The sequence below is a fragment of the Eutrigla gurnardus genome, assembly GCF_963514095.1.
Source record: "Eutrigla gurnardus genome assembly, chromosome: 21".
In the NCBI taxonomy this organism is placed as follows: domain Eukaryota; kingdom Metazoa; phylum Chordata; class Actinopteri; order Perciformes; family Triglidae; genus Eutrigla; species Eutrigla gurnardus.
The window spans coordinates 14284258-14303692 of NC_139932.1; the positions used below are offsets into that span (position 1 = coordinate 14284258).

The 19435-nt window shown below is 43.8% G+C and overlaps 1 protein-coding gene across 6 annotated transcripts in view; it reads left to right on the forward strand.

Moving 5' to 3' along the window:
* The first annotated feature begins 232 nt into the window (after positions 1-232).
* cald1a (caldesmon 1a) overlaps positions 233-19435 on the forward strand; it is a 47837-nt gene continuing 28634 nt past the window's right edge. For 2 of the 6 annotated variants that reach the window (XM_084039118.1, XM_084039122.1), the window contains exon 1: positions 235-353. The gene's annotated coding sequence lies outside the window, so the exon portion shown is untranslated. Of the gene's footprint in view, positions 354-10759; positions 10826-19435 lie in introns of those variants that run through there. The other 4 variants (XM_084039121.1, XM_084039123.1, XR_014599179.1 and 1 more) reach the window with 3 other exon arrangements.

The following is a 19435-nucleotide window of genomic DNA, read 5'->3' on the forward strand; positions in this document are numbered from 1 at the left end:
CTTTTCAGAGGCCCCCTGAAGGATAACCGAGAAGAGCGCTTTCTCTGCCCAAAGTTCACTTTTCGCCATTAGGAGTTGTGCACGAGTTGCTCTCGCGCGGGTCGACGCTTCTCGTTTTTGGGAGACAGACGCTTTTGTGAGAGTTTTTTTTTAAAGAGCGGGACAACTCGGCCCAGCAGAGTAGATGTGCGCTTATGTCTTAAAGGGAGGGGCTTGAACCAGCATTCACTTTGGGTTTTTTTTTTTTTTTTTAATCACGCCGAGTGTTAGTGGAGGACCGACTGCAGACTGGCTCCCTCTCCTCTCCTCACACTCGACTCAAGAGCTCTACTTTGTCCCGTTCAGATCCACAGGTAAGCGCAAACAAAACACTCCGCACCGGCCGCAAAACGCAACTCTTTTTTTCCACACTTTCACAGAAAGAGAAGCGTGTGACGCGCGGACGCTTTAGCGAATAGAAAAGCGTTATTTGACGACGGGGGAAGATGATCACGTTCTGGGGCTCTGCTGCGCGCGTGGGGCTCGCGGCGCTGATACTTTTCAGGATATCTTTGGCCGCGAGCCGCTCCCTCTTTTGTGCGCGCGGAGCTCGCTAAAGGCGACATGTGATTGTGAGCCGTGGTGAACTTTTTTCCCGTAGGGCCCGAGTGGTGACGCTGTCATGTAAATGTTTTGTTAACCGCGGGACAACACAAAGAAAAGCATAATGTGCACCGCTGTAATGCGCGATGAGTCCTCCAGGGGGGTGTCTCCAAAGTTCCTCATCTCCCCAGCAGCATACATGGCACTAAATACGTTTTATTGTTAATAATAATAGCAGCATCCTCCTAATCTTCTTCACCCAAAGCTGGAGAATGTGGACAAAACCTGTTGAATTGTGGATGGAAAGTGTAGAATGTTTGTGGGCAAAGATGGGGCTCTATTTGGCCCTCAAAGTTCAGATTCCTGCAGAAGATCACGAGCTTTAAACACATCCAGCATCTCCTGCAGACAGGCCAGATCAATCCACCTCGCGTTGTATTCAAGGTATCGCATTCTTCGCCATCCCCAAGGCGAAAAAGGGCTCTCCCCGACTCTCATTGTACTCGAGTTTGGCCAGCTAGTCTTTTGATCTCGGCTTTATTACATAGTATCTGTGAAATGGAAGCATGGAAAATGAGAGAGAGAGGGTGGAAGGGAGGGAGCTGCAGAGGGTAGATCTGTAAGTCCTTTTTTTTTTTTTTTAATGCTTTCGGGCCAGAGACGGCGCAGTAATTATCCATGAAACTGTATCTGATAAGTTGAGCAGTGTTTGGAAAACATGTGCCGAGTGCCCTCCGCTCCTTATAAGGTGCAGGCCCAACCTAGTGACAGGTGATTGGAATAGCCTCTGGAATGCAGTGCACAACAGTCCGCTAGTGCATTTTTTCTCTCTAATGTACCCGTCAGATGAACTGAGGTGCTCCTCCATGGACACCACCCATCACGTTTACTTGGATTGATTTCACACGGTATGTTATTTAATGCTAAGTATTATATAAACGTGGCTAACGGCTTCGTCATACAGCTGAATTAATGATTAAGTTGGTTTCGTCGTGGTTCCATTTGTACTACAAAGAAGCTGGATGTTTCAGCCACTTATCCATTACTTTATCTCAACAGTTTATCCAGAACTTTTAGCTCACTATTTCAACTTGTTTATCCATTATGTTAACTATTTACCACTACTTTAGCTGTTTTACCATTTCAGCAAAACTTTCAGCTAATTAAACCATTTATCATTTACTTTAAAGTACCAGTGTGTAGGATTTAGGAGAATTTACTGGTAAAAATGGACTTTCATATTCAGATCTATGTGTTCATTGGTGTATAATAACCTTTATTACCTTAGAATGAGCACATGATATCCAAATGGAGTCCAACACTGGCCACCATAGTTCTTTGACACACTTGGAAAGGGCGGGGGTAAGCAAAGTTGTAATGGTTGCAATCTGCAACCTCATTGCTAAATCCTACACTGTTCCTTTAAGGTCACTATTGCAACTGTTTATCCGGCACTTCTAACTGATTATCTATTTCATCCATTTATCCATTACTTGAGTTAACTATCTCGTTAACTATTTAGGCTTTTCTGCTCGCTCGTTAACTGCTTTTCCTGCAATCTCTTAATGCAGCATATGGTGTTGAAGTTGACTCCAAGAGAAATCCTGATTTCTATTCAAGTAATCAATGAAAACTCCAATAAAAAGTATATCCTGGCATTCAAGCACCCCAGGTGGGAATCACAATACTAGCAGGTTATTCTTTCCATGTTTGCATGCACGCACACACACACACACACACACACACACACACTTTTATATATACTCTCACACAGCTATGTTTGGACTGAATCTCACACACAAAAGCAAGCTGCAGGCTTTACACTAAAATGCGTGTAGGGCTTTGTAGTGTACTTAAAAGGGGATTTTATAATTGGCACAATATGATATGAGTGCAGAAGAATCTGGAGGTAATTGCACAGAGTGATAACAGGGGTTTGGCAGTGTGGGGCGAGAGCCAGGGCCAGGGTTAGGGCTGGGCGGGCAGGATGTAGGGAACACTGCCATGCATTTCCGGAGTCTGGCTCTGGACTGCACAGTGTGGTGAGGGCTTCTAGTTACTGTATGCTGGCTCGCTCTCCTCCCTCCCTCCCCTCGCACACTTGATTCATGTTGAATGTTGGATTCAGGTAATTACTGTTACTCGTTCGCAACATGCGCTAAAGCACGGGGGCTATTCGCGACTCTATCCCTGTGCAGTTATGTGTTAACATGTGTGTGTGTGTGTGTGTGTGTGGGTGCGTTGCCATAGTTTGAGCCTAGATACTCATAATCCACCACAGTATCAAGTTCCAAAGCAAGAGTCCAGAGTTTCCTTGCAAGGCAACAGTTTCTTACCACCACCGAGCTGAGGCAGCCAACCTAGTGGTAAACTGAATTTGAATAGAATGGAAAACTGGCAGAGGTGACTTTTTAACACAAATGATCAGGCCGTGCTGTTCTCTTGTTATAATAGATGTTTACCTATGCTGTGTGTGGTTGGGTTTTCCAGCGATGTCACGCTGACATGTCGGGCCAAACATACATTGTTCCTGCACAGCAGGTGCCAGAGCTATTTTCTGGTTTCTTCTCATAACAGACTCGAAATGATGTCAAGCTTGTTTCCTGCGTTCCAGCTTAATTTTATGCAGATTTGTTTGTTCTTGGACTACGGTTTTTCCGAATGTGCCGCAGAACCGCAAGCAAAAAGCTTTTCTGTTTTATCAATGGTCGTCAGTTTAGGTTTGTGTCTCCTGGACAACAGCAGAAAAAAGGACAGGGTTCAGCTCATTTTGAAGTGATTGTGATTGACGTGCAGTGAACGCTCATGGGACTCTGGTCCTGGACCGGAGCCCTACAGCATACTCGTTCCGTCCCCCCCGTCCCCCTTTTTGCCTTTGAATTCGATAGCATGTAATTTGAATGCGCTGCATCCAGAACCGCACACTAAGTTGTATAATATGTTGCGCTTGGACCGACGGGCAGATCACAAGCTGGAAAAGGAATCCTTAACTCTTTCGCCGGGTATCCATCGTCAACAAGTGGCAAGCAAGAGAAAAAAAACGGTCCTTAATCGCTCGCGGAGTCACACGAGGGCACGAAACCTTCAAGGGTGTTCATTTTGATCATGGAAAATATGCCGTAAGAGTTTTTGCAGATGTTTGTGATATAAAGTTAAAATTCCTGTCATTTGGATTTAAAAAAGAAAGCAAAACCTCGCTCCTCATAATGCTGCCAAGCTGACATGGAACAGTTCTGTAGGAGAATATCCACCATGCTCTTGGTGGTTCGCTGCACAATTAGACTCTTGGGTGATGGAGAATGCTTACAGTCAGTCCCCCCCCCCAATTCTAGTTGACCAACACCCCGGCCTGTAATAGACTGACCACCACCGATCCAATAAATACACATGCATAAAGAATTTCATAACGAGTCTCCCTTCCAGGATCTGTAACTATACTTCCTTTCTTTTCCAGAACGTTGATTCCACTGACTGAAGCAGTCATGTGGGCACGAAAGACCTGTGTTTGAATTCCTCTGGGCTTTAGTCACACTCTGATGAAGAGGGTTTGTTAGATCAGCCTCTAGCTTGTGTCGTTTTTCTGACTTTAAAGTGCTATCACTCAAGGCCAGATTGCCTAATAGGCAGCATGGCATGTCGGTGTTGGTAATTGGCATATTGGCCCGCCATCTGCTTGTTGCCAGATGCCAAGCTCCGCCAGAAGTTTCATAGCTATAAAAAAAAAAAGGACTATTGTATTTTCCCCTCTCACTAAATTTTTAGTTTTTTACTGGGTGATGATTGAATTCATGAGGCAGCCTCGCTTCATATCTTAAAAGGTAAAAAACCTTCTCTCGTACTCACGTGGACTACATTTCATATGGTTTTCGTGGATGATTGATTGTGTGAGAGTGAGGTCAGCGCTCTAAGCAGCGCTTCTGATGTCATCCTACAAAGATGCATGTTCTCCCCTTCGTTCCCCGAAGCGGGTTATTCGTAGAAGTGCACAACGTTGTTAAGGAGGGAGGGGGGGCGGCGTTTAGCCTTTGGGCTTCTTCTCATCTGATAAAACAAGCACAGGAAATGTCTCTGTTAGCTGATTGGCCTTGTGTTTTCCTTCAGCGTCCTCCCACCGGGACCTCAGACATGCACAGCATGTCCCTGTGGCAGAGAAACCACCTTGCTTGTCTCTTTCCCTCCCAGCAGCTATATTAACTTCCCTTTTTGCCTCTCTCCTCTGCTTTAACACCAATCTACCTCCTGGAGATTTTCTCCCCCAAAAAGAAATTATTACTCCTTCCCACTTCCCCTGACTCCTTCTCTCCTCCAGGTTACCATTCTTTCCTCCCTGTCCTCTCTTCACCTCCCCCTTTCTCTCCCCTCAGCCTCTCGTCTTCCCTCCCATAGCGTCCCCAAACTAAACAAACATGGCTAATCAAGAGCCTGTCAAGTCACCTTTTGAAAGTCCCATATTTTAGGGTAATGGGGGAATTAAGGGAACGTGGAGGTAATAAGGTGATGTAAATCCCAGCGGCGTGTGAAAAATACCATTGAGTGTAAACACATGACCGGTGAGGTCATGTGTTTACACAGTCAGCGAGGCTAACCGCTCTATGGGTCGCACGGTTAGGGGGGGGCAGTCCTCAGGTCAGTTATAGGCCTGCTGGATTAATGCGAGTGGCTGTGGAGGCGATGCGCGTGCTGAAGTGTGTACGGCGAGCGTGAAGGACAGGCTCGGAGAGTCCACGTTGGACGGCCGCCATCATGGGAGTGAGAGCTGGCGAAGGGCGAGCTGGTGCTTGTATGTGGTAATGATGGGAGCGAGGACTTACCTCATGCACATAAAAACAATCGCTGTGTCCTTACATGGCTATTCACATGAGTCAGGCTTCTACTGTAGTTCTGCTTCTCTGGAAGACCTTCAACAGTTGAGAACATGTTTTATTCTAGTCGAGTCCTTGGCGTCAAAGGAGAATTCTATAATGTCAGGTGGTCCCACAACTTATTGATATATTTAGGGAGGCGACTAATAATTATTTTCACCATGGAAGCTACCCATTTTTTTCTTGATTCATAACTAACTAACTTGTTAATTTTCTATACAATGTCACAAGTTCCAAACGTTTTAATCATGGTTTGCTTTGTAAGTGGTTTGGATCTTCATAAACTGTTACTAGGGGCAATAGAAACAAGCTGCAAACGCACATGAATGACATATCATCACCATTTTAGTTGATAAGGAAAATGCATTCACAGGCATTTGGAATTTTATTTCTGGTCACCTGACAAACGTAAGTTCAATATTCCCTCTCTTTCAGGCTCTGTGTTTGGTCTCCACACACTCCTGAAGTTAGCTTAATACTCCACTTTGTTCACTAGCTTTGTTAGCCTGCTGTTTGGTGCTGGTCAGAGTGTACGGTGGGTTCATCCAAATGTTTCTTTGTTGGTAAAAGTTACCTGATGCATCAAAAATGAAAACGATGAGAGCTGTGTGCGAGTGAACTAAAACTGCCAAAACAACAAGCCGAAAGGCGCTAACACGCTCTGCTGCACAGCGATCTGCTGAGCAACACCTTTCACAATACACATCCATTGTTAATATAACAACATTGATTCAACAGCTTTAAGCCATTCACTGACAACCGAAGGTGTGGGTGACTAATTTTACTCCGGTCTGGTACACATTTTTTCGACTTGTTTCAACACCAAATAAAAATTCATAACGTTTCTCAAACCTTTTCTCGGTTCTGGTATCTATTCTACACATGTGGTGGTGGTCCGCCACTATCTTTCTCACCTGAATAAGCCAGTCGGGGCACAGTCTGAGGTCTGTGGGGGGTGGGGGGGTGCAGTCGGGAGCGGCGGTAATTGTTTAAGAGTGGATTTATAGAGTGTACTCTTTGTGCCTCCTAATCAGAAGCATACTCGGGCATTTACATACGAGCCTCGGAGGATTGCTCAGGAATGCATTACACGCCGGGCGAAAAAGGACGGGAGAGTAAGTAAGTTGGCTCTGGTGGGCCACAACGACATTTCTTTCCACTTCACATGTCATTGCCCTGTTGGGAAGGGGTGGGTATATGAAAGTGATTAAGGTTAAAGATAAAAAGTGCAAAGCCTTTCCTCCCTTTACACTAGTAATACATGCAGGGTGTGTGTCTATATTTGTGTCTTTTTGAAATGCAGCTATAGCTAAAAAAAATCCAACGCTCTCCTCTATCTACCGACTGTTATAGATTAGATCTGTTTCTGTGGATTCGTTTCAGTATGCATTAGGTAATTTGTCAATTTTTCTCTGTACTCGGAGTCTGGCAAGGCGACAAGGAGAACAAAAATATGGCCCCCAGAAAACCATTTTAATCAGACAGCGCTCCGCAGGGACGGAGGCTGGCATAGGAGAGCTTTTTACCTCATCAGAGCTCTGCCAGTGGTGATTGGGAGAAACACTCAGTCAGGTTTTTATTGAATAACCCCAGCTCTGTACTGGAGGGGTTTTACTGTAATAGAGCAGCACCACGGCCGCCGAGGTGACAGCCAAATGGTACTTATTAAACTAAGGTTTGATTCATGCTATGTGCCCTACTGCAGTTGAACCTTGTCGGAGGCTTATGGCTTCAATGCCAAAGTCCAGTCACATTTTTTACGACTGAGCTACATATGCGTACGATTAGCGATCATATACAACAACTTCCCCGCATTACATAAAAAAAAAATGAATAGAATTATTTGATATGGAGAATAATTAAATTTAAGTTGCAATATCCTCCTGGACTAAGTGCGCGTTTAAATGACATATTTCACGGCGATGCACGTTAGCACCTCGACACGGATAACAGCTGTGTGGCCCGTTGCCGCCGCTTATTTACCCAGTACACAGCTCTCCGCACAAATTGAGCATGACGTCTAATGGTGTGTGAGCGGGGATTAATTTCCCCCGTATTTAGACTAATGGCTCCTTCTCTTCTGATTAATGATGACACGTATCAAACGAAGACGGGCGCCGCTGAAACGTATGAACGGTTAAAATGAGATATCTGTCACCGGCGTGTTGCGGTGTTCTGGATTATGTCAGGTTTGTTTTCCGTGTTAGGGATGTTATGAGAACCGATACTTTGGTTCTAAGTCGACGCTAAAATTCTGTAAAAAAAAAAAAAATAAGGGATGGAACTCTAGATTATCTGATTCCCGTCGTCCGTCAGTAAAAGCTAGTTTTTTAAGGCGAATTATCAGGGAATTATAATAAATCAACATGTGCATGCCCTCTGGTGGACAAACTATTGAATTGCAACACTGTACATTACCGGAAAAAATATATTGGCTTTTCTGTTTTGCAATATCTATTCACAGGCCAACAAACCGTAATAAGCTAAAACTGGCTTAGGCTGTTCATTGGTCGAGCTCTACTTGCTGCTGGGCTGGTTATATTTAGACTATTGGTGTATTAGAATGGTTTTGACTTTATTTATAACGGGTGTACATAAGCTAGAGCAGAGAGCACTATTAAGCCTTGGGGCTGATTTTGGAAGGATTCGGTTTGAGCAATCGGCTTTAGGTGGATTGTTGATGGATTGATGCATCAGATGTTGAAGAAGGTACAGATTTTTTCCATTGCATACGAGAGATGGGGTGCCAATGCTGGCTGGCCTCATTAAGCCTTCCTTAATGAGAAGCTAAACACCCAGACGCACCCCTAGAACAATGGGTTCTTGTTATCAAAGAGTCTGCGTCCCGTGCATGATGGTGTCTGGCTCGCATCCCGGCAGATTTTTCATGAGACCCGTAGCGCCCGAGTCCGAGCCCCGCAGTGCCAGTCAATTCTGTGACAGCCACCTGGGAGACCACCTTGGAAAATGGGCCCCTATTAGTTCAGGTTAGACTTAATGACTAGTAATGGTACACCGGCCAAGCCAAACTGTGTAAAAGGGCTCCGGGCAGGCCGAAATGAAATACCAGTCACTCAAGCTCTGAACATAAACACAAGGTGGGTGGTGGGTGGGGGGTGAATAGGTATGTCTGTAGGTGCGTGTCTGTGTGTGTGAGAGCAGAGGTGATCCAGATGGAGGAGACAATTTTCGAGCGCAAAGGGGATGGTTGCATAGACATATTATAGCTGGGGTGGGGGCTGTCGTGGTTTTGGATTTATTCCCATTTACCTCTGCTTGTAAACCAAATCTCATTTCCAGTTTTTCCATCAACTTAAAAATAAAAAACATCTTGCAGTTACTTCAATTTAGCAACCATAGAAGTCCCCTCAGAGCACCGCTCAATTATTTACAATTTCATGGTTGTCTGAGATATGTGTTATTCTAATAAATTTAAGAATTAGGAGACTTAAGTACAGCACATATATTAACCTCTAAAGCTGACTTTTTTTCATCCTCTATTTAGTGGTTAATGCCACATCATGCTAATGGCATCCAATGGTTGTCTCCCCCATGGTCTAAATAGTCTGCGGTCTGGAATTAGAGCAGGCATTAAAAGTAAGAAAGTCCTCCTCATAAAATGGTTTGATATGAATCAATAAGCCAGTTGCTTTTTTGCTCCCTAGGAGAACGAGCTGCAGAGCTCCCAGGGCCTGCAAAAAGGCAGACAGAGAAACATAGTGTAATCTTCAATGACAGAGACGGAGGAAGAGAGAGAGCTTTGTTATGTCTCATGAAGCTCTAGGGTTTCCTGGAATTTCTGGCAATGGATTCCAAAGTCACAAAACCACAGAAAGAGAAGAAATGGAGACAGACGGGGGGTAACTCTCCTGAAGGACACAGTTCAAGACGCTCTACTCACAATAGCTGCTCTGCCACTGCAGATGTGAAGCCCTCTAGTGTAAGCAACGGTGGTTATTTTTATCCTTCAGACTGAACGAAACAGTGCAGTGCAAACACACCTTCAGACCTAAAGACCCTGGCTCGGGCCTTTTAACACTAATAATAACATCCAGCAGAGCCACGCACAAAAGTGAAGATCTGGTAAAGCTCGTGGCCGTTAGCTTCCTAGAGCCCTGAAAGGATTTTGAGGTATGAGAGTGGAATGTATTTTTTGGAAGGTGAGGTGAGCTCTCTGTCACTTGGAGAATGTGCATCCGCTGATTCAAAAGCAATGCTAATGCTTTAGTGCTGTAAAATTTGATACTACAGACCGCTGAAAGATAGCGGGAGGGAAAAAAGCGACGTTTTCCACGGGGGGAATGATATCTGTTCAGATTTTCATTTTCATCTCCATGAAAGAGCTTCACATTTGTAGTTCCTGGCATCATATCTGTCAACCAGTGTAAGTGGACTGGGATTAGGACTGGTTTTCTCCACTGGATTTTTGTGCTGACTTCTGCAGTCCTTTGTCAGGAGCAATGCTTTACCTTTTTCGATTACAGTACTTCATATAACTGTAGTTTTTTTTTCTTCCCTGTGCTGGTTGTATGCTCAATAAGTACCAGCTCAGACTTGGAGAGAATTATTACTGTAAAATTCGAGAGAGTATTGAGTTGAAGCTCTTTGTATTATTAAAGCTTGTGTTATTAATGCAATGCAAAACCAATTCCTGCTGACTGAAGAGGTGGTAGGTTGATGCAACTGTGTAGTGCACGCTGGTTTTTAGCACTTGGTGGAGACCAAAACTGATCGAAAAGAACAGTGAATACTAAAGTAACATTTGCCAGGTGGCCAAGACACATGACTCCAAATGAATGCTATTGTTGCTCCACGTCTGCTTGGATGTGTAAAAGGCTAGCTGTTTGCTAACATATTGTGGTCAGGTGGCCAAAAACAAAAATAATTAATTTTAAATATGTAAGGATAGTTGTAACACATTTCAGAAAGAAGCAACAAATCGAATTATAGCTGTTTGTTTACTTTCAAGGCAGCCCAGCGATGATAGAAATGGTATCTGCAAATGTTAACACCAAATTCCTTCCCTCGGTGAGAGTCACGGCCACTAAAGCCCGTTTAGCTATACTGATCAGAGATATCTTGTAGTTTCCACAACTGGCTAAGGAGTCCACAGCACAACCACCATCAAAAGGCTCGGTCCCGCATCAACTCTTGGAGAGCATGTCAGGGCCGCATGAATACCCAGAGAGAGAGGCCAAGTCATAGGACTCAAACAAAACCTCCCTGGCTGTCTGCACTGAAGGCCTTTCTACTGTCATTCTTTTTCTCTGACTTGTGTATATTTTACAAGCTTCTTGTCTGTGCGTTCCCTTCAGAAACCCTCAGATTTCCACCCGTAAGACTGAACTGAAAACACTGCGCTCCACCTCTCCACATCCACTGTGAGTAATAGACCCTCTCGGTCAGGTCAGCTTGCTCGCCCCGCCACCCCACCCCACCCCACAACCCTACCCGCTCCTTAATCTCCTCCTATCTCTCTCCAGGAATGCAGCCCCTTATTTTGAAAAATACCTTGTCATGTAATACCCTTGAAAAGCCGAGCAGCGCACTTCAACAGAAAAAAAAATTGGCATTCCGCTGCTGTTATTTACAGACTCGTGTGTTAAAACAAGGCAAAAAAAGATAAAGATTTATGACATTTCGGTGAGATTTAAATAAGTATGTCCTCTGAGAAAGTGATTTTCTTTGTGATGCATGTGGGGAAAAAAAGGCAAACTTGTGGCGTCAGGGTTTGCACTCAGTTGTCATGTTCTCAACAGGCTGTCAGTATGTGGGGTCAGTGCATCATGCTTTTTAGCGCTCTAACCTCATGTATGTTTCCATGTAAGGTATGATGGGAAGACATTCTCTCTCAGCGTGGTTTGACTCAGCCACATAAATCACTCGGCCGTTTATATTCCCTTTTTTTTCTTTTCATCTCTCCAGTTTTCTCTCCTTCTTTCACCAGAGAGTCATTTCTCTCCGGCCACGGAGAGCCACATGTCCACCACGACAAAAACGTGGCTTTTTATAGGAAGCATGTCACAAATGTTCAGCAGATCCATTTACTTTCCATTTTTTGCCTTAGAGAAACACATCAGGAACCTCTCAAGCTTTATGAGAAATACATTTTTATGTTCCACTTAATGTTTCCAGCATGTCATGTTATTGCCGTTATACCAGAGGCTGTGGGCTGCTGTGGATCATGCTAATCACGTATACTTTTATATTTTAGTCATTGAGCTTTGGCGCATATCCCCAGTGACTTACACTTATTAAAAAAGAACAAGTTCGGGATCTTGCCTGGGGGGTCTTATAGCCAGACACGCTGGCTTTTTGCAGTGATTGAAACTGTGATCTTTCAGTTTCTGGATACTAGAGCTGAACTTTTGCTCACGGAACGGAAAGAAAGCACGGATTTTAAGCGTGGCGGAGGTCATTGGTGCTCTATTCCATCCTGTTTTTATCCTTTTCTATTCGACACCGCTTTATTGCCATCAGCTGGATAAACTGTTCTCTAGCTGCAGTGTCGGGCAGTAGCAGTGCTTAGACTAAAGCCCACCATATATCACCACTCTGGTTCCACTAGTCTCCCTGGTCAGCTCACTAGTAGCAGATTAATGTCCTGTTGAGGAGACACAGACTCCTGCCTGGGCCTCATATACTCTGACAGAAGGCAGGTGTCAAAACGGACTGTCCTAAAGGAGCAAGAGGAGGCTGCTTTTCTTTAGGAATGGATTAGGAATGGATTCACAACAAGTCGTGTTCTTGTGTGCATCTAACTATAAATCCAGGAATCTGACCGTCATACCGCATGTATGTGGGTGTATCCTTTTGTATATCTTTTGGAACCGTTCATCTGATTTAATTCACAGTTGGCGGATGTATTGCTAGTGACCCAAGTGAGCGCCTTGTCGAATTTGGTGCAATTTGGACGTGTGACATATTTAATACTAATGAACTGTTAATAAATAAGCAAACAGCTGGATACACAAACATGACAACCAAACTCTTGCAATCGGACCGCTCTGAAAGGGTGCGGCCCGCTTGGGTAAGCCCCGAATGTGAAAGCTTCGAATGGGAAAGCTCCGAATGGGTACGCCCAGGTTGGGTATGCCACAATTGGTTACACCCCAAATGAGTACACCCCCCATTGGGTACGCCCCCATTGGGTATGCCCCAAATGGGTAGGCCCCAAGGGTGCGCCCTGGTACGGTATGCCCCGATTGGGTACCCCCTGATTGGATACGCCCCAAATGCCCCCCCCCCCCCCCCCTGAATGGGTACTGCATTAATTTTTTTAAATGAGTAAAACTAAAATGTTAAACCTACGTTGCAATAGGTTACCAAGACCATTCAATGAGCTGTTAAGGTGTGTTTTTCTATCAGTGCATTGAGTTTACTATCACCTCCTTTGTCATTGGCTTCGTACAGCGTCTGTCTGTCATTATTTATTTACAATCCCATTTAATAGACTCGAGTCACAGTGCGCCCTCAGGTACTGAGACACTTGATGATGTTGTCCTTGTGTGTTCATCATAACTCTGGTATGTTATGACAGGAAAATGATGTGGGAAAATTGCATGTATTTATTCATTAGTCCTGGTTTGTTTGATACTATTATAGTGTGGGTTTTCATAGTTTTGGCCCTTTTACAGCATGCATGATCCGACATGGCATTTTGGTCCTGAGTGGCAAAAAGATGAAGGTTTTGACTGTAATGTCCTTGTGGAGTTACACAACAGATCACATGTCAAGTGCAGTGTTGCATATTTATTGAGGTTATTTGACATTTTGGATATTTGCACCGGAATATCTGATGTATTTTTTCAAGGGCGATGCTTACATAAGAGGACTGCAGCGCTGAAAACTAAAACCGCCTGGGTCCTGAGCAAGCAGGAGAAGAAAGAGCCGGAATTGCTTTATTCATCGCTGGGCAACAGCACAAAAGATGTTCATTTTCATAAAGTTATGTTGTGCTAAAAAGAGATATTTCTTGCTTTGGCAACACCGGTATGAGAGTGGTATAAATTGTGTCATTTAATTCTTAGTCAGAAGTGTATATCTCAATATGGCTAACTTCTCCTTTAAGTTTGTGAAAAGCGGATTTTCTTGAAAAATATTACCTTTTAACAGTATGTTCACCAAGTATAGCTTAAATTGCTAGGCTGCATCTACTTTACTGTGTTTTGTGTGTCATCAGAGTAGCTCTTTTCAACTGTAAGCTAACCATCTTCTAGCTGTAGCTTCGTATTCTTTTACAAGAATGAGAGCAGTATCAATGTTCTCATCAAACCTCAAGAAAGTGAATAAAATATTTCCAAAATGTAGAACCATTCTGTTTAGATGGACTACAACAAGTTAAGACTTCAGCCTATTTTTCCTCCATTGCAACACATTCTCCAAAAAAATGTCCCAGATAATTTGATAAGATTCTTGTGAAATGACATACCCCGTGGCAGAAGAATGTCAGAGCTGCTCCATATAGTGTAGGGAGGAGCGGGGGGAGATAAACAAACCGTTTCTAACTTAAGCAGAGGACAGTGGCGTTTGAGACGGCTGCTTTTTCACCGAGAGGAATGTTGACTTCCAGTGGGCTCCGAGTCGAAGTGCGCCGCCGAGGCTCCAGTAAAGAGCTCGTATGTGAAAAGCGAAGAAGGCTTTTGTGTGTGTTTTTTAAAAATGAAATGTCAGCGTAGTGAAAGGATTGGTGTGCCTCTCTTTTCATGACTCCTGCGTCGTGCAGATGTGTGTGTGGGTGTGTGTGTGTGTGAGTGCGTGCGGCCAACAGTGTTCGCTGAGATGTCACGGCAGGTCCAACATCACCATCAGTCATGCTGTTTTGAGAGCAAGCCAACTCTGTGGCCACTGTGTAGAGAGTGTGAGAGCTCTATCTCGCTGTGCACACAGCATGCAAGAGAACCTTCCCTTTTTTTTTTCTTTCTTTTTTTTTTTCCTTCTTCCCAGTTTGGTTACGGGAAAAGGCAGCATTTTTTCTTTCCATATTTGGTCATATGGAGCACGGCCAGGGAGCAGTAGCCTTTTGATGCCGTACAAACATCCCTATTTTGTGTGGGATTTGTACTTTTTGGAATGCCTTTTTCTCCAATTCTGCCTGATTGTGGGTGTAGCATCTGAAAAGTGCACTTTTAAAAGGGACACAAACCCTTTAAAAGTCAAAAGAATGGAGTGGAATGGTGCTGGCTCTCGCTGCCGAAGTTGCCTTTTTACAGTATTATTTATGATTTGGCCTGCAAGGATCCAACATCTAATGCAAATGCCCCTCTTAAAACCAACATTTAAAAGTAAAACATTGTTTTATGACCCTTCCTTTTTCGGCCAATTGCTGCATCAGCTCGTCTTGGGCAGTTATTTAATTTAGTAAATTGGATCAGCATCTGACAAATAACACATTTTCATCTCATTTTTCAGTGTTTAACTTACAAGGGCTTCAAGTAAGATTTTTAAAAACTGCTGAAAATTAGATTTTGTTAGATTTAAATGAGAATTAAGTTGGTATTTGTGTTCTGCAGTTTAAATGGAGCATCTGTGTGCTAAAACCTGCCATCAGAAAGATTCAGATGAGGCATACGGCATGTTGAAGTAATGTTTTTATTCCAATTTAAATGTGACTCAGCTTCAGGCGTGTGGTTTAAAGACACATAAACATACCCGTCAACCTGAAGGGGAACTCCTGCTGGTAAAGCTCAGGTGTTTTCAGCTGTCTCTCTCCACGAAAAGGGAAAGGTCGTAATACTTTAAGATCGAATGCAGCCTTAAAGTGTGACGAGCGACGTGAAACCCCCACATCTGCGTGTGGGAAAATATTAAAAGATCAGTGAGTCATAGTGTAAATATACACAACAGATGACAATAAGCTCAAAGTTTAGCGAGGTTATCTAGCTGACAGTGGAAAATCAAACACAGGATTGAAGAATGCTACATGGGGAGTGATTTGTTTTAATCAGGGCAACACAAGAGTTGAGAAAGTATCAAACTACAGCGTCCTTTCCAAAAGCGATTTGTCAGTTTGAAAGATAATTGAAGTGAACGCTATTTATTATCACGAGTGTATCGCAACACGCTGAGAAAGAAAGACAGCGTCACGAGGGCGAGAGCTGACTTCCACGGTTCTTCAAGGGATAATTACGGTTTTTAGGGTCTCGCGTTTTGTAGTTTCGGTCATAGCTTTTATTGGCTGTGATAAGTAATTACTGCGATCTGGGAACATGGAGTCATCACTGCAACAATAGGGCAAGAAAGGCGAGCGGTCTGACGATCAGACTGGTTGTAAACATACCGAGAGTCAAAGCCAGATGATCTGAAACCGCTTTATTTCGGGGCACAAAAACCCCGAGAGCACAGCCAATGTGTTGCTAATGATTTCTCTTTGCATACGGAAACTGTGCGTGTGCACAACTGTGGGTCAACGTTGAAAGACGATGTTAAAGTGAGACGATGTGCCTCTTCGAAAGAAGAAGAAACATCTTCCCAGATTTCTGCATTTAAACTCTTGGTGGCCAAAATTATGAAAATCTGAGCCCTGATGACTCCTCAATGTGCCTTTGATTGTTGTGTAATTACTCAATAAATTCAGTGGCTGATTGATTCCAGCAGCCTTTAGTTACCACCCCGTACAACATAATGCATCCAAGGTATTCCATTGAGATTTCCTTGGCTGTGTGCGAGTGAACAGATAACCTCAGTCAGCCTGTCTCGGTGTGTATGATTCACAGGGCACAGAGAGGTGTTATGGAATGTGAACCATTGTCTGGGAATGCAGGAGTCTGCTTTTTCTTCGCCAAGGGGAAACTTTACATCTTTAAACTACACTGATGTGAAATTTCCCCCCCCTCGCCCGGGTCGTCTTCCGTCTGAAAAGCTGTAAAGTCAGCACGGAGGAGATCCGAGGGGTGGATTGTGTCTGAATCGCCGCTAGTCACTGATGACAAATATGTCCGAGGCATTCGGGGATGCCACCCGACCCTCATTTCACTTGCCACAGTGGCACTAGCTTCTCAGGTTTGCCTCTTTTTTTTTTAATACCGTCCGTTCACGCTCAGTGAAATTTTTCCCCATTCGAGCCGACGCCACACTTTTTTAAACAATTTGTTTTGGAGGAGATAGAGTTTTAGTGGAAAGCAGATGGTTTTGAGATTGGGCTGAGGGCTGATGCAAGTTGGCCACTTCATGTGTTGCCTTCGAAATGTATAATCGCAGCAGAAGACCTCGGCTTTGACAACAGAAGTTATTGCGGTTGATATTCACACTGCGGCATGAAATGCAGACGCAGACGAATGCAGAAAGCTGCTTAGCTGCTTGGACAAGGATAAACCAATTACAAAAAACTGAGCAACCCAGAGTCTCCTCGTATTGTTGCTGAACACAGAGGCTGCAGCTGTTGGCCGAAGATGCTGCATCATAGCGCAAAGAGGTGAGAAAACGGAGAAAATGAGACTAAATTGCATGGACAAAGACAGTATAGGTGATGGATTTTTGAGGCTGATATTAATATTATACTGTTAAGGATTCTTTAAATTTGGTTATTGAGATGTGTGCTGAAAGGGACATAAAGTAACACTTCAATGTACATTTGGGACGATCAAATTTCTGATTAAAAGTCACAGCCCGTGTTATATAAAACACCAGCCAACCAATCGTAGAGGTCAGGCTCTAAAGGTCAGGCAGAAAAAGAAACTCTGGATGACGGATGAAGCTGCGAGCAGAGATGGAAATAAAGTTAGAGAAATCCTTGGCCCCGGCGTGCACCAAAAAACCTCCAGTGGATTCATGAATGCTCATCCGCAGCCGCGTTGCATCCTGGGACCGTAAAACGCGTCGATGCTGCCGAGGCCTGGGCGTGCGATCGGAGACGCGTAGCGCAGAGGACCACAACCGCAAGGCCAGCTTTCCAAACACAGCGCCGTAGGTGGTGATGGATATCACACATGTACACACAATCGCCCGTACCATAAACACACGCATGCTGCTCTTGCAGTGTCTGTACATATTTGCAGCATTGCACTTGGCGAAAAACACACACTTACGTTCTCACACTTATTCAAAGTGGACAAACGACTGACTGCTAAGCTTGCGGTTAGGTGTGCACTTTCTCTGTACAAACACACAACCCATTTATAAATGTAAATACAGTTTATCGTGATGCGCACACCCTCGTACACGGGCTGCACATATTTTAACCGCCCTGTCAGTCGGATCCCAGGGGACTCCTTACCCCTGCAGAAACCGTTAGATTTACCCAACTCAAACTGTCCCCAGAGCCTCAGCCAAAACAGCTGTTGGTTTGCACTACCTACAGGCAATGCAGTATCTCTCCCTTTATTCCTCTCCGCCACCCCTGTTTTACTGCAAAAGCTTTATCTGTGCGATAAAACAATCATAAAATGATCATTCTTACTTTGCCAAAATACGTAACGATATATCTTCACTCGGACTGAACCGATAGACCTCTGCCTCTCTCGTTTAAGAGCAAGTGTGTTCAGCTGCTGTCAAGGGAGCATCCAAGAACCGTCAGACAAACAACCATAAATGGACAATTTACATTTTAGCTACATGCAAATGGAGGAGCGTGTCAGCGTTAGCGGTTAAATTCCCACAGTGTCATTTAACTCCCAACGTACTCACACTTGAAAAAAGTCTGTGTTCTCTAATTATGTGTTTTAGTGCAATACTATATCTCTGAGTGGGAGGGGGAATGTGCAGCGTTGCCGTTCTCTGGTGGAACAAATTGTTTCCAGCATTAAATGTTTGACCACTAGGGGGTGATGTGGAGCAATACAGTGACGAAAGACAGGCAAGAAAAATGCTAGCTAGACAATGTGAAGGCAAATGATGCAACGGAACAAAAATCTGCTTCACAAATGTTTTATGAGTCAGGAAATGCGTGAAGTTGGGTAAACAAAACTATTGTTTTTCTCCAAGAAAACAGCATCTTAAAGCGAAGGTGACTATTAGCAGAGAAAGAGACTGTGGACCGAGGATGGTGGTATTTTCGTCTTCTTCAACTTTTGACTAGAAGCTCTACATTTCTTGTCTGGCTCACTAAATGTTGTTTGATTAAGACACTTGATGTCAAAATCCTGAAACCTTGCAGCTCTCCTTTCATAGTCAAGGAGCCTTATCCTCCGATATACCACAATATATCGCATATATTATTATCTCAGTAACATATTGTTAATTATAATAGTCGGAGCATATTTCACTATTGCATTTGAATCTGAGATCTTGTCTCCAAGGTCGTTTGAAAAACCAAATGCCGTGTGGCTGGTAAAAGAGTAGAAGCGATTCATGAGTTCTCCAACATACCGGCCGCTGCAGCAGGTGGGACGAAATATTTTCTTCCATTGATGCAAAGTCTAGAAAGACGGGGCTTTGTGCCAGTCACATTCCAGATTGCTGGAATACCTCTTTTCACCTGGACACCTGCACAGCTGGTGCTCTCTCCCGGGAACAGTGTCGTTCCCTGGAGGTCAAGAGGTGACGGGCAGCACATGTAGCATGACGTGTTTGCTTCAATGCTACTATGTTAACTTGAAGAATGCTCCATTCATTTCTTTTAGAGTATGTCAGCAGATGTGTTAACTGCAGACTGTGGTTTTTGTTGGCCCCGACTTTTTCACTTTTTTAATTTAGATGGAAATGAGAAGGTACGTCAAACAGAATTTCAATTTCCGATACTATTGTTTATGAGAAAATACCCAGGGAAGTTGTGCTAATTAGCAAATGTTAGCATGCTAATGAGGTAAAATAACATTGTTAACATTAAACCTGCCAAACATTAGCATTGGTATTGTGAGCATGTTAGCTTAAAGGTGTTAGCTCACAGGCAAAGCCTTGCACATCTGCTAGCATTGCTGTAGACCCAATTTATTTATTTATTTTAACTGTCATCATTTTTATTTTTTCATACCTAACACTGTACGTGATTTGTGACTAAGCCTCGTAACCGCTAGCTTGCAAAAAGCCTCCATTGTTCCTTTATTTGCCAATCT